This window comes from Ammodytes marinus (assembly GCF_949987685.1).
Source record: "Ammodytes marinus genome assembly, chromosome: 9".
Lineage (NCBI taxonomy): Eukaryota > Metazoa > Chordata > Actinopteri > Uranoscopiformes > Ammodytidae > Ammodytes > Ammodytes marinus.
The window spans coordinates 6,814,803-6,831,092 of record NC_137213.1 but is presented as its reverse complement, the minus strand read 5'-3'; the positions used below and the strand labels follow the sequence as shown (position 1 = coordinate 6,831,092).

General features: G+C 39.3%; 1 long non-coding RNA gene across 1 annotated transcript; it reads right to left on the bottom strand.

Annotated features, from left to right (window-relative positions):
- Nucleotides 1-2,237: 2,237 nt before the first annotated feature.
- LOC307255659 lies at nt 2,238-14,901 on the bottom strand. The gene is made up of 10 exons (XR_013845034.1): nt 14,859-14,901; nt 14,051-14,470; nt 12,747-12,782; nt 12,557-12,631; nt 12,247-12,282; nt 12,055-12,129; nt 9,726-9,811; nt 9,534-9,631; nt 7,014-7,243; nt 2,238-4,416 (listed from the first exon to the last, which is right to left on the bottom strand). It is a non-coding gene; the product is annotated as an uncharacterized lncRNA (long non-coding RNA).
- Between the last annotated feature and the right edge of the window lie 1,389 nt (nt 14,902-16,290).

The following is a 16,290-nucleotide window of genomic DNA, read 5'->3' as shown; positions in this document are numbered from 1 at the left end:
CAGCTTCCCTGTACCTGCTGAAGAAAAGCATCCCCATAGCATGATGCTGCCCCCACCATGTTTCACTGTGGTGATGGTGTGTATAGGGTGGTTTGTAGTGTTAGTTTCCGCCACACATTGCATTTTGCATTCAGGTCAAAAACTTCACATTTGGTCTCATCTGACTATGCATGGCTTTTGGCAAGGGTTGGAGGAAGGTGCTCTGGTCAGAAGAGACCAAAATTGAAGTTATTGGCGTTAATGCAAAATGCAATGTGTGGTGGAACTAACACTGCACATCACCCTATACACACCATCCTCACCGTGAAACATGGTGGTGGCAGCATCATGCTATGGGGATGCTTTCCTTCAGCAGGTACAGGGAAGCTGGTTAGAGTTGATGGGAAGATGGATGGAGCCAAATACAGGGCATAAAACCTGTTAGAGTCTGCAAAAGACTTGAGACTGGGTGTAGGTTCACCTTCCAGAAGGACAACTACCCTAAACATACAGCCAGATGTACAATGGAATGGTTTAAATCAAAGCATAGGCATGTGTTAGAATGGCTCAGTCAAAGTCCAGACCTAAAAACAATTGAGAATATTGAGAAAGACTTGAAAATTGCTGTTGACAGACGCTCTCCATCCAATCCGATGCTGAATCTGTAATTTGAGCTATTTTGCAAAGAAGAATAGGCAAAATATATCAGTCTGTAGATGTGCAAAGCTGGTAGAGAAATACTCCAATAGATTTGCAGCTGTAATTGCAGCGATAGGTGGTTCTACAACGCATTGAGTCAGGGGGCTGAATACTTTTGCACGCCACACTTTTCAGTTTTTTATTTATAAAAATATTTTAAAACCACGTGTAATTTTCATTCCACTTCACAATGATGCGCCACTTTATGTTGGTGTATCACATCAAATCCCAATAAAATAATTGTACGTATGTGGTTGTAACGTGACAAAATGTGGAAAATTTCAAGGGGTATGAATACTTTTGCAAGCCACTGTAAAACCACATAAGTGATCCATATATGTATTGTTTTTGTTAATGGTTTAAACCAATGAACCCATATTTAAGAATTTGAAAAGGGCCAGGGGCAGGATAACTTTTTCCAGTCTTTATGCCAAGCCAAGCTAATAGTCTCCTGGCTCTCGCTCCACACTTAACGCACAGATGTGAGATTGGTATTGATCTTCGCGCCTTTATAAAATGACAGTAAATCGTTGCCCACAATTTCATTGAAGCAGCCTTGTAGTAGGTCTTACTAATTGGTTAACTGAAATCAGCCTTTTCCCTCACACTAAGCTTCCTCCGGTCTGTCCCTCTGTCTACAAGGCATTAATCAGTGAAATCTGTATTGGTTTTACACGGACATGTTTGAACAGTTTTGGGTTTGGATTACAGCTGTATGGACAGCTCTCCCACAAATATCACATTGTTCTCCTGTAGTTGACAGAAAATATACTATTGTATTGTGCCGTTCTCACTAAGCCACTGTGGGAGCCTAGTGATGGCGTCTGTGATCAAACCAAAAACAACTGGTGCTAATGCTGTGTTCACAACGATGCCATAGTCAGTTTAGCAGTATTTAAGGGGAAGACATATCTTTATTTTGTGAGAAACAAAGTTAAGGCAGAAAATGTTTTCTTGGGCGCGCCCTTAACTCAGTTGGTAGGGTCCCCCCACATGGGCCTCGGCCAGCAGCGGATTCGATTCCAGCCCGCGGTCTTTCTCTGCATGTCACTCCCCTCTCTGCCCCATTTCAACTCTGTCTCTACACTATCAGAAAAGCATAAAAGAAAATGCCAAAAAAAAGAAAGAAAAAATACTTTTCTTATGAAGCTTGCATTAATCCTATTTCACAAAATAAAAATGTATCACAATGATTTTACTGTACTATCCATCCACTCATCAAAGAGCCAAAGAGAATTAGTGAAAAAAAGCTTCTACCAAGGGGTCCACCATGTTTCAAAGAGAATTATAACCTCAGCTATACAAACAAATGCCCAAATCTTTCATCTGGATTGTTGTGGGTTGTTTTGTCTTCAAAGTGAGTGAGAAAACCATAGCTACGGGCCAATTATACACACACATATATTTTATTATTACAGCGAAAGTAGGTTCACACAGTTGTGTATGTGTGCTCTGTTGACCTCGTTCACGATCACATTGTTGAACTTTATGAACCAAAAACAAAGTGAGACAACAGTTAAAACGAAAACTAAACCTAACAGCATCAGTATTTTGTTGTAATTAAACACACACTGCCACTTAAACACATATTCTATGCTATATGGTTTTTGTGTGCAGATTGTAAAAATCAAAGCAGGACAACTGTGTCCTATAGGCTGAGTGGTGCAGTTAAATAACCAGTCCGGATTGATGATTTTATGAGACATACAGCTCCCGTGGCTTCTATGCCATCTTTCTTTAAGATGAATTAAAGGGGAGTCGGGAGAATGGTTTCAAAATCATTGAATTTCTCTGTGTGGGCTGAAAAAAAATTGTGTGAATACTGAATACACAGCTTAGGCTCTGTAAACAGCCATGTTGCTATAGCTATGATGCCCCCTTAGTTTACTATGTATTGACACTAGATTATTTGCTAACACTTTATAATAAGGTCCTTGTAATAATCATTAGTTAATAGGTATACAACCCTTAATATATGCTTAATAACATACATCTGTGTTAATAAGAATATATATGTGTTAATGATAACATAATACAATTTTTTTTAGATTATAAGACTTTTATAAGCACTTAAAGGAATACTTCACCCATACGGAACCAGCGTTCTATCATTATAAAATAACTATTATAATATAATGAATGAGATTTTTCTTCCCTCAGTCTTCCCTTAGTCTTCCCTTGGCCCAGCTGTCCTGTTAATCCTAACCCTTACTGTGATGTCACAAGAAGGAAACTGTAGGGTTAGACAGTGAGACCATAAAACACTCTTTCTGCCTTTTCTCAGGCTAAGATGATCCAATTTCAATTTTTTCTGCACATTTATACTAAAAAGGATCTCCGAGTTCAATACACCTTCATATTCCAACCGGTGAAGTAGGCTTTTAAATAAATTAACAGCAAACAAAAACTTAGCAGTAAACTATACTCTTATTAAACTGCTAATTATGTATTTTGAAGCTACAGAATCTGAAGCGGGAACAATGCTTATTAAGGTTAATACATTCTTTATTAAACTGTTCATTAAGCTCTTTGCAGCTTGGGCGAGAGAGTACAGGAGGATCTTGCTTGGCTACATTTTCACCACCCACAAAAGACAACACGAAAGTGTTCTCCTACGCTGCCAAGGAGTTGGAGGAGTTTATGGTGTCAAGCACAGGTGTACAGTGGGATGTGGTAGGAGCTTTGAAACATCAGGTCCATGGTTCAATGCTCTGGGTAGGCTGGTGCTCAACAGGTATTGCACTTCAAACACTGGGAATCAATTGACATGTTGTACCTGCTGACATTCTGCTCATACTATAGGCTATTTTGAAATGTGTTTGCTTACCAAAAAGAAATCCAAGAATAAGTGCAACAGTTACCTACAGCACCTCTGACAAGAGAAGGTTTAAAAAATGGAGCAACATTAACATGATATTACAAAGTTGTTCAAAAGTTAAAGAATACTTTAGAACATGTGCAACAATTGCATTAACAGTGTCTATCCTGGAAATTGGGGAATTAGTCCTCAACCCAAGTACCTTGGGATCTTGTTCACTGGTAAGGGGACAATGGAGCGTGAGATTGGCCGGAATATGGGAGCAGCAGGGTCGTTATTACGCTAGCTTCTCTGCACTGTTGTGACGAAAAGAGAGCTGAGCCAGAAGGCAAAGCTCTCGATCTACTGGTCAATCTTCGTTCCTACTCTAAACTACGGTCATGAAGGCTGGGTCATGACTGAAAGAACGAGATCGGGTACATGCGACCGAAATAGGTTTTCTCAGGAGGGTGGCTGGTAAGGTGAGAAGCACAGTTATCCATGAGGAACAAGGAGTATAAGCCCTGCTACTTTGCGCAGAAAGGAGCCAGTTGAGGTGGTTTGTCCAGCTGGTAAGGATGCCCACTGGGCGAGTTTAAGGCACATCTAGCTGCTGGGAGGAGGCCCAGGGGATTATATCTCCACACCAGCCTGGGAACACCTCGGGATCCCCCAGTCAGAGCTGGTTAATGTGGCCCAGGAAAGGGATGCTTGGGGTTCCCGTCTGGATCTGTTGCCACCGCAACCTGACCCCGCAAAAGCTGATACGATGAGATATCGTGGACATTTCTCTTCATAGAAAATGTCTTGGGAGGTTCCCATCATACATCTGTACCATGGTAACCATAAACCTTGGGCGTCTGCTAAATGATCAATAGACCAACAGCAGGATCACAATACTGGCGAACAGAATCACCACCCATGGACCATGCAGACTCCACCTGCATACAAGAAGAGATATTTTATTTAGCTGGATCTTTAATGTAACTGGAAAACTGTTACTAGAAAGTATTTTTATATTTTAATAACCAGATTTGGAATGAAAGTAAGAAGTTCAATCAATGATTGGAGAAACAAAACAGATGCTTTGGAGTAATAACACACACACACTAAGGTCAAGGAGTTGCATCAACCTTGTTGGTTAAATAACTTACATTTTTATTGGGTAAGCAGACCAAGTTATAGGCAGCACTGACATACACTCAAATGATAAAGTTACCATGGCTAATGTGTTAGCAATCAGTTCACACATCCAACAGACAGAGTAATTAGATAATTAATTCACAGCGTTGTTTCCTGGACACCAGATAAAGTCCAATATTCACTCGCCTTTCTTTGTTTCTTTCTCCATTAACTCCAGGAAAATTGCTGAAATCTGAACACTCTGGAATTTGGTGCTGGGATAAAACATTAAGTTGAAGAGTTAGGTGATAATTTTTATAGTTTAGTCACTAGAACATTGTAGTCAGGCACGTAACACCCAGGTAGTGCCACTTCTCAGGTTTTGTATAAATTAGATTGCTGTCACCCCTGTTTCTAATCTTTATACTAAGCTGAGCTAATCAGTTGCTGTTTCTAGCCGTATGTTTACCGTAATCACACCAAAGTGGTACCAAATGATCAGGTATATATAACTGTCTGCTAGAAGGCACATAAGTATAATTCTCCAACCAGACAGAGAATATATGTTTTTACATTATAAATATATACTATATAGAGGTGCAAAATAATACATACATGGTGGTCAAACATTTATTTTTCATTCGATTAAAATGCTATATGACTTAATTTTGGCCTGCAGCAGCACAAATTCTCAGGTCATAAAATACGATATAAAAAAAATCATCTTAAATTAGAAGTGAAAAGTTTGCAGACTTTGAACATTTTAAGTGATGAATACTTCAGAGTTTGTATCACAATGATTTAAACGGCAGCACCAGTCGTTAATGTGTCTAGTGATTAACTACACTTTGCTCTTCCACTGCTCCACCCCTGGTCTTAATAAAATAGACAGTTAGGCATATAATCAGGTCATAGAGGATGAGAACACTCTGCTGCTTATCTGTACCTCTGGCCTCCTCTGGTCTCACTCGGCTTAACAAATGATCAACCCCCAAAATATCGACATGAAATGAATATGGATTAGGTATGTCACCGAACACCTTTCCAATGTAAAAATATATTCAGGTTGTAAATTATTAAATGGAGTCAGCAGCAGGTGAGGGTGACACAGTATTTAATAGAGCTAATTAACCTCCCGCTTGACAAATCTCTCCAGCACACATCAGGGACTGATAAATGAAGACGGTGATGAAGTCATGTGCAGAATATGTTCTTAAAGCTTGGCTTGGGGTGTTACTGACATTAGGGCTGCTCGATTATGGCAAAAATGATAATCACGATTATTTTGATTGATATTGTTATCACGGTTATTAAAGACGATTATTCATTGTAGGGATGCACCAAAATGAAAATTCTGCCAATTCTTTCAACATTACATAAACAAAACTCCCAATTGTGCTCCTCAAACGTAGCCTACAACTAAAAAGCCACACAAAATAAATAATCGGTAAAACCTTCGAATCTAAGAGTAAAATTAATATTTTACTAGGGATGTGATTGTCAACCATTCATTGATTTGTACTTCGACTTAAAAGAGGAGGTAGGCTATGAATCTACAAAAAGATCGACTTATTGCCTTCTTTTTTTTTGCAGTGCATGTTGAGTTGCTGTAAAAAAAACTACACCACAGCTGACACCGTAATGTTCAGACTTCAGAATTTGCATCAGAGCGCTGATCATAAAAATTAGACGCTTTATTTAAACGAAGTCCATGCTTAGGTGCTGGTTGTAACTTTTCGTCTGTAGACTGAAACTAACGGAGGGGGTGCGTCTCACTGTATATTTGCTCTTGTCGCGCAGATAGTTTGCCGACATGGCACAATATATTCAGGCTCGAGAAATGCAATCAGAAAGCGGAAGCCTTTCCCCTCAACAACGTTAACGTGCAGGAATCCCCGACTATCATTTTACCCGTAAAGCCACAGAGCTTTTCTGCGCGGCGGCTCACACCGGCAAGTTCTCACAGTGAATGACACCGTTACCCACCGCCATCACAGTGTCTCACTCACACCATGTTTCACCGAGTGAAACGCTGCTTCAATCGCGCAAGGCTTTTGTGTTTCGGTGTAACATCCTGGACGAGCGTTTTAACTTTATGCTGAATAAACAATTGCACTGGAATCGCTGAAAGCGACAGTGTTCGGGCGGGGGCGGGGCGGAGCGCAGGTGGAGACAGAAGGGTGCGCTGCATTTACTACACATGACCCGGCGTGCCGCACAATAACCGTTTTATTACGATTATCTTGTTTTCATGATCGAGGGAAGCCAAAATTGTAACCAAAATCGAAATTCAATTAATCGCCCAGCCCTAACTGACAGTACTGTTTCCTGTTTATAAAGTATACATGCACAACAACAGCTGATGTAACAGTGACTGTTCGACTAGAAGCTGCTTCAAGTCTTTGCTATTTCGTACCAGCCTGGTGGTTGGGCCTTGAGCCTGGCCTGGTGGAGCTGACTGGTGGTGGTTAGCCCATAGCCTTGCCTGGTGTAGCTGGCTGGTGGTGGTTGGGCCTGGCCTGGTGGAGCTGGCTGGTGGTAGTTAGCCCTTAGCCTTGCCTTGTGTTGCTGGCTGGTGGTGGTTAGCCCTTAGCCTTGCCTGGTGTAGCTGGCTGGTGGTGGTTGGGCCTGGCCTGGTGGAGCTGGCTGGTGGAGAAATTACTTTATTTGCTTAGTCTTTTCCTATAATGCAGCCTACTGCTGCTAAACAATAACACACTTCAGGCCCTATATTTACATAAAACTGATGATACTATTCTTAAAACTGCTGTTACATGATTGTAAGCAGCTCGTAAATTCATTAAAGGTGACATGCGTCATGCGGCCTACAGTGAGTTACAGGAGTGAATTAGTTTAGCTCTGAAGATAGGAGACTAAAGGGTGCCAGATCTTCTCATACTTCTTATTAAAAACTGTTTTCATGGTGTAGTGTTCAAAGAACCCCTTATATTTCTCACAGTGCCATTGTTGAATATCCTCTTTTCAGCATATCTCCTGAAATACTCCGTTTTACTTTACAGCTATAAATTAAGATTTTATTTTAATTAAGGCTGTCAAACGATTACAATTTTTACTCAGATTAATCAAAGGATTCTGTGGATTAATCTCGATTAATTTTACCGAAATTGCCCGAAAAAAAATCTAATTTTCTCTGTATATTGTTGTATGAACGGAAAGATAAATGACAGAAGGTGGATATGTACATTTAAAATTAGTAGGCTATGTTTATTAATTGAAAATCCAAATTATGGTTTTAATACTGAAAATAAATTTAAACCAAACCATAATTCAATTGGTCTGTCTCTTTACTATGTCTTTGGTCAAATGCGTTTGTAGACGCGACCACGTCCTAGGGGACTGTTCATGTGTACCAGGAAGCTGACGTTATGTTGATGTTTGATCACACACACCTCTGAAAACTGCAGACGTTTGTGTCCTCGCGGGCTCTGAACAGAGTGGACAATGTTTCTCCTCCTGTTGCTCCCGACATCAACTGCCAGCCGTGGCAGTTGATTTTATATACTATCTATGCCCCCGACACAGACGTGACCGTTAGCAGTTTAAAACTTTAAAACACAGCACGGGCTAACGGGCTGCTATGTTTGGCTGCGCGCAGCTACTGATCCTGGGTCAGCCACAACGTTAGATGACTGTAGTACAGAGCCGGTGGGAGGTACAGGGCGGATCATTCTGCGCATGCGTTAAAAAAATGAACGCCGTTAATTCCAGAAATTAATCACCCTGCGTTAACGCGTTAATTTTGACAGCCCTAATTTTAATATAATTTTTTTTTTCTTTACAAGTTATAAAACATGGCCGATCGAGAAACACTACACTGGCTGTGTTCGGAACGGCATACTAGCGTCCTACATCCTACATACTCACCATCTATATACTGCATACTCTCTACTCAAAGATCGATTGTGTATGCGAGCTGCGTCGAAACGTTTTCAGTTGAAGTATACTCAAGCAATGAAGAATTTCTTCTTCTTCTTATAAGATTCAGGCAGTTTAGACACTGTTAAGCTGATAACCGCCCTCTACAGGTTAGATATTGAACTAGATGTTTACAGTCCTGTGTTCATCATCTGTGTTTTAGACCTCTTGTTTTATAATTATGTTTTGAGGCGGAGGATCCCTCCGACGCTCTCTGTCCGGCTCATCAGCACTCAGCTGTCTGTGAGTTGAGCTGGACGAGCCGCGGTGTGTGGAACAGCGATCTGTTCTAATCTCTCTCCACTATCAGACTCACTTCACTCATTTCACTTAGTGACTCTAATGTTGTTAGGTATTTATCTTCATCTCTTATCTATTGTAAGAGTTTATGAATGACTGCACGTACAGTTGTCAGATCGCGGAACCCCAAACAATGTTGTTGCCTAGCAACTTGCTTGAAAATATTTCATTTTCCTGGGCGGGTAGAATTGACCCAATGCATTGTTGGGCGGTTGAGTAGGAAAAGTATACAATCGATTCATACCCAAAATCTTCCCGGAAGTTAGTACTCATCCGGGAATTTCTCACATACCCAAACTCGCATACCCAACCGTCACATACTCAAATTGAAGTCGAAATGAGTATGAGTAGGACGTTAGTATGGCATTCCGAACACAGCCATTGTCCGGGTCCCTAGACTGAAAATTCTACAAAGAGTGTAACAATACCTTCCCCTCTCATTCCTTGCTCCACATTGGTAACAAACAACAAATTATGAACCATGTTTCCTTTTGGTGATTTTTGTTAAACTGTCTGAAGTTTTCAACCTTAGAGGAAAATAAAGCGAAATCTATCAATGCACACCAGTCGATATTATCTTTGAAACAAGCCCCTGTGTAAATTAAACAACACTGACTTTGGCTTTTAAATGGGATCAAATTAACCATTTTGTTCAATGTACTAAAATGCATCTCTAGTAATAATGTATTTATTTTGATACCTGTATGTCGGGTCACTCAGGCAGGAGGGACAGACTTAGGTGTATGTTACTTCCACCAGATGACAAGTGTCCACGGGGCTGAAAAACTTCTATCTCTTCTGAAAAGAATAATTTGTATTTAGGTCAATAAAACTCACATGAGGATTTTTCATAGATTATTATGATTTTGTAAGGATCTTAGTCCCAATTTACCAGAGCTCTGCTCCGACCATAATCCGACCCGAATGAAGTGAGTTGTTTCAAGATGAGGGCTGATTTGTAAGGCAGTGGTTCCCAACCTGGAGGGTGAGAAGATAAATAATTTAATGACAAACATCTTTGCTCTCTTTTTGTGTGTGTAATGCTGATCATCACAATGGAACTCTAAAAGGGGTCATTCTAATGTTCCCATAGCCCTATGTTCGCATCACTGGTGGTTAGGGTAATGGGACAGGGAGAGGTTAGAATAGAAGTGAAGCACACACACACATATATACTTTTCTCTATTATATAGTTAGTTAAGTTAGAAATGTGGGAACATAGGGCTCTAGGACCATATACACGCTCCCCTCTAAAACTTGACACAAAAACACACTCACACTGGACCTAGAAAGGAACACGTAATAGTATAATAGTATATATTAAGATATTGATCAGGAGTGGGGGAGAACGGGGTAATCTGAGACATTTTTATATTTGTGCCCCTCTAAGCGAGGTTAAATGATTTATCAGTCAAATTGACACATTTCCCATTAATTCAGAATGTTTCCTAGAAATGGGCATTAGCAGAATTTATTCAAGACAAAGGGCAGTGAAAATATGAGTTGTCTTGTGTCTCACTTTACCCCAGCTGTGGGGTAAACTGAGACAGACCAGAGAAATCAAGGGGGTAAACTGATCCACTTTTCCACTCTGAAACTACCATAACAACACATGTTGTAACAGTTAGAATCCTGACAGCTAGCTTGAAAAACAAATATTCCAAAACTAATGTTGGACTAGTAACAGAATCATGGGGTTTGGTCAATTAAGCAAAACATTTTTCTAAACACTTGAAAGTAACTCTGATCAAATACAACATATAATTCATATTCAATAATTTACATTCAAATGACAGATATGACCAGTTAGATTCAAACACAGTCTGGGGGTCAGACACAGGACCCTAGAGCCAGCTAGTGTCTGGGGGTCAGAGCAAATAACAATCAGAGCCAGCTAGAACAGCCTGGGACTCAGGACACAGGACTAGACCCAGCTGTCATTTTCCATCTTTTGAGTCTTTAATTAATATTGTTCTGCATTTGTTTTATTGGGATCATTCATTGAATAAAGACATATCACTTAGAGTCTATTTATGTTAAAGGTCACTCTCCTGTCCCCCACATACAAACCATGCCCTTGCTTACACCCCTTCAACCATCAACCCCCACCTCCAGCCCACATTGTCTTTTGTATTATTCAAACTAGTCTCCTTGCTACCTCTCATATAATGGATTTATTAAAAGAGAGCACAGACACTGTCTCACTTTACCCCACAGCATTTGTCTCACTTTACCCCACTGCCACAATTTGAGAAGAAACTACCTCTCTCAGCAATTAAGGCTAATCTTCAGTTTTCATCATCATCACATGGTTTCATATGTTGGTAGTTCATCAACATGTATGATATAAGTTTTTCTTCCTGAATCAATTTGCTTTGGCACAACAATTGATTAAGTTGACAGAATAGTTTTTTACCTTTACGTGCAAAAAATACTTTTTTGTGAATAAAACATGCTTACAACATCACCATGAGGTCCTCTCTTTCATGGCCAAGGGGAAATGAGAGGTGCTTGAAAACATGACCAAAAATGTGTTCCATTGCCTAGATACAGGGGGTCTCTCACATTACCTGATGTCTCACATTCCCCCGTTCTCCCCTATATATTTATTTCATTTTAATATGGATTGACCAAATGCCATGGTTTAATATCTGCATAAGTCTGTAATGGATAGTGTAGTGTCTGTATAGTGTGTGTGTGTGTGTGTGTGTGTGTGTGTGTGTGTGTGTGTGTGTGTGTGTGTGTGTGTGTGTGTGTGTGTGTGTGTGTGTGTGTGTGTGTAAGTAAGTAAGTAAGTAAGTAAGTAAGTAAGTAAGTAAGTAAGTAAGTAAGTAAAGTTTATTTATATAGCGCCTCTCGCAGACCAGGGTCACAAAGCGCTTCACATTACAAAACACAATAAAATACAATAAAACGACACATATACAGAGTCTGTTACAAAGAAGAGTTTTCTAAGAATGTACAATATAATACAATACAATATAATACAGAGTACATAGACATGGATCTAGAAGGCCTGTCTGAACAGAAGTGCGTCTTAAGCTGACTCTTAAACATATCCACAGAGTCCTGTGTGTGTGTATGTGTGTGTGTGTGTGTGTGTGTGTGTGTGTGTGTGTGTGTGTGTGTGTGTGTGTGTGTGTGTGTGTGTGTGTGTGACTTGAGTGGTTAAGGTGATTGGTAGGGTTAGTAAATGTTCATTTGAAGGTTTTGGTACTTACTGAAATTATGGGATAAGTGAGGCCATCATAAACCACAGATCCATTCCAACCATAAGCGTTGGACTGACACTGGGCCTAGGAAGGGAATGATAATAGTATAGATATAGAAATACATATATACAGTACATATGTGTGACTTTACATTAGACATATTGTAGTTAAAGGTATTGAGTTAGAAAATGTTACACTTACTGGGAGAGACAACTCCTCTGGTTGTATGACTGGAACCTAAGTGCGAAACAGCATGTCAACTATATATTGCATTATAATTACAAGGGTGTTGATTGAAGTTGACATTTTAACTCTTAAACTCTGCAGACTCAATGATGGGCCAACTTGTAAAACAATCCAACTTGGCGAGGAAAATTTTGAATAAGACACAAACTGGACTAAAGAAAAGTTGATTGTGGACAGCTTTTGCAATTCCGGACTAAACTCTGATATTTGGGTCAGTGGTTAAGGGAAGTGTTGTTCAAGTAAATTTGAATATTTATGTACTTACAGGAGTTATGGGATAGGTTAGGTCATCATGAACGACACATCGATTCCGACCATCAGCATCGGACTGACACTGGACCTAGGAAGGGAATCGTAATAGTATAGTTATAAATATACATATGTGTGACCATACATCAGATACAGTATGCTGCAGTTAAACATAAAGGCCTTGAGGTTGAAATGGTTACACTTACTGGTAAAGGCAACTCCTCCGGTTGTATCACTCGAACCTAAGTTTGAAACAGCAGGTAAAGTTTATTTTATATTATAATTACAAGGGTGTTGATACAAGTTGACATTTTACCTCTTAAACTCTGCGGACTCAATGGTTAGAGATATTGAAATATATGAAGCCACATTCAGTTATCCAAAAACTAGAGACAGGCATGGGGGGAGGGGATGTCATGTTGCAAACTGAGGCTGGCCAAATGGCCTTCACAAAGTTTGATAAGAAGCTAAAGCTGTTTGATAAGAGGGGGCTACTGGCATGTGATGAGATCCACACAGACACATTGGTAGCTTTAGCTTTTTTTTCTGGGCTGCTCTGCATGCTGACGTCCTTTACCTGCTGTAAGTACGTTTATGTTACAAACTGAAATAAAGTAATCCATTTCACACTCTTGAACCTTGTCATATCAATTTTAATCCACTACAATATTGTAATTGGAATGGGCAAAAGTTTTGGATGTTTATGCATATTAGCATGAAAGCCATTCATCCATTTCACACGACGGAAGAACGGATAGCATGTTCTTCCTCTTCTTCCATCTAGTTTACAATGCAAAATAAACACCCTTATTGACTGTAGTCAGACTAGAAAAGCAAGTTCGTCATTAATGAGTCGGTATAAAAAGGAAAGAATAGTGCTGTGATCGTCGGTCAGAAATATAGGCCTACTCGTCCTAACAGGCTAGCTGATTTGCCAACAACATTAAAAAAAAAATGCAATCATTGCTGTGGAGTCAGCATCAAAAGATAGACAAACTTTTCCATTTCAAACAAGTGAATACACCTATAACCTTACCAATTCAGTGGATATGGTCGAACCCATAACCTATCTGCGTACAACAGGCTCTTCCGTGTTAAGCGGCTAGCATTAACTTTTTTTCATGCAGGTAGGCTACGTACTTCCTTGACGTGCAAAACGTGGTTGAGTTGACAGTATCACACTAGGTGGCGGTCTTTTCAACTATTATCGACTTTGTATCGTTGTAGGTTTGAGGGCGTTAATTCTTGCAACATAATCCTCGTTTCTGCTCGCATTCTTTAAGAGCTTACTCAAAAAGCACAGCCTCCAAAAAATGTAACTGTATAATTTGTACATCCCTGTTTAAGAAAACACTCAAAACAACCCCAAACGTAACAATAATCATTTGCAACAAATGGCCAGTTCCTCAATGTAAATGTCTGAAATAAATGACTGAAACAAAAGGGAAAAATACATCTCTAAATAAATAATACCAAATCTTCTGTACATCACCAAATAATTGCAACCTACTTTTGAGGTTCAGTTGTATCGATTGCACAATTGATCCTGTTCTCTTTATTGAATGTGATTGGAAATCCATGGCTCCACAAAAACGAGGTTTTCAAATGTGCCATTTGTTGTTGAATCCTCTTGTTGGTTACGTCCACAGAGAGAAAAAAGACTGACAAGGACCTCCACAGTTTTTGATCTTGATGCGTTGTAGTAGTTAAAGCTGTAGCGTCCCCCAGCAAGATTCCCTGTGTTCCCATTGCTCCCCTGTCTGTCTCTGACTGTTTCATTCAATCATCAAAAGTCAATCCTTTGGAGTGTTGTCCGAATTTAATATGATTTCATGGAAGTTGCAGTCGAAAACTCAGTTGTTGAACTTCAAGCTTCCCCTTTCAAAACTGTGGTATCCAGATTTGTGGTCCATTCAATTCGTTCCCTTTTCTGTGAAAAAAAATTAAGAAAACGTATTAACTTATTTTAAAAGTACATGTGAATTTTTTTGTTAACCTGCTCCTAAAATCCATTCACACCTTAAAAAGCTGAACGTACCCAGTGTCATGTCTGTACTTGATTAAAAACTAGTTGGCTGACATAGATGCAATTCTTTGTTCCTATTGGTTAATAGTGTGGATATTGCCAAACCACGTAAACTGAGCACACCCTTATGCCACATTTAAATAGATTAATAGTGACAACGACTGTACCTACATCTTCTGGATGTGAACCTGGCCTCAATGTAATCAGTTAAGCTATTTGAGTGCACTTAAACAAACAAAAAAGCTCAACAACTACACAGACTTTGTATACCTAAAATATAAAACATATTTACCTTATAGAGTTGCCTGACAACTACACTCATGCCACCTCACCACTGACTCGGCACTCACAATGAATCAAGTATGTTTGATGATCTACCCCACGCCTATGAGGGAAGTGAACCTGTTTTACAACCCTCCATGTAAAACACTGTGTGATGCCAGGTCAGCAGCAGTGACCAATGTCAATGTTATTGTTCAAAACAGCCCTTATGTTGGGTGATTTTCTTATTTTGTAACGCTGACACTCGGTCCTCTACTGGTGTCAGTCTTAAAGTTTTACCCTGGTGCTTTTCTTTTAGTTTATACCAACATTTCGAGATTATGTAAGTGATGTTGTGGTAAAATTGTATGTGAAGGAGGAGGGTATACTCTGACCCAAACACAAGTCACCACTGATGCACCCAATAAGGCTGAGCATATGCTTACTGAACAATCAATGTGACAAGAACAGACATGTTTGTTTTCCTTTGATGAGTAGACTAGTCCATCTGGTTCATCCTGCTCTTTATGTAAAACAAAAACCAGACGTTTCCTTGTCCAACTTGTGTTGTTTTAAATAATTATGAAAGGACAATGTTTAAACTCCATGTATCTAATGTTTAGGTTGAGTTCTAAGGTTAAGCTGGAATAAAAAGATATTGTAGCATTTATTTGGCCTATGAATCAAAATGCATTGTTATGTTCTGTCATATCACTGTCTAGAATGACTCAACTTTCTTTCTCTATCTTTTCCTTATCGAGCATGACATGCTGCAGAAACTATGGTGTCCTGCCTCATTCCACGCATAATCCAGAAGCACAGTCTAGAACAGTTGTATTGATAAGCTTGAGGCACAATGGAAGGGTAGTATTAGGTAGTATTTAAAAAGTAAGCTAAGGCAGTAAGGTTTACGTTTTATATCAGTCAAAAGGTAAAAAAAAATCCATACATTTGAGAAGCACTTCAAAATTAGGTGATCATTCTGTGTGGGTTCACCACTACAAAACAAATCTTGCACATTAAGCATACTTATTATACCTGCCTTATTGTCTTCAAATATTAATAAGCTTTCAGTAAGTTAAAATTGGCTTAATACAAAATATTTACAGGAATAAATAAATAATGGGATAATTTCTTTAATTTATGAATTTATTACCATGAACATGAGTAGTGGGGTTATTGTTTACCTCCAGGAACAGCTGATAGAACTACACTACAGTACTTCCTGGAATAAGACCCCAAATCCCTGATGAGTCTAAGAGGAGACGCAGAGAGTAGTAGTAGTAAGTAGTAAAAATATTTATTTCGGTCCATCAAAGCACATCACATGCGATCAATAAAAAAAAAAAAAAAAAAAAAAAAAAATAATGGCCGAAAAGGTCTAGGCTGAAGCCGAGGCTTATTATGCCGACCCTTTTTACAATAATAGTAAGTTCATTATTAACACCTTCATTTACCATTAT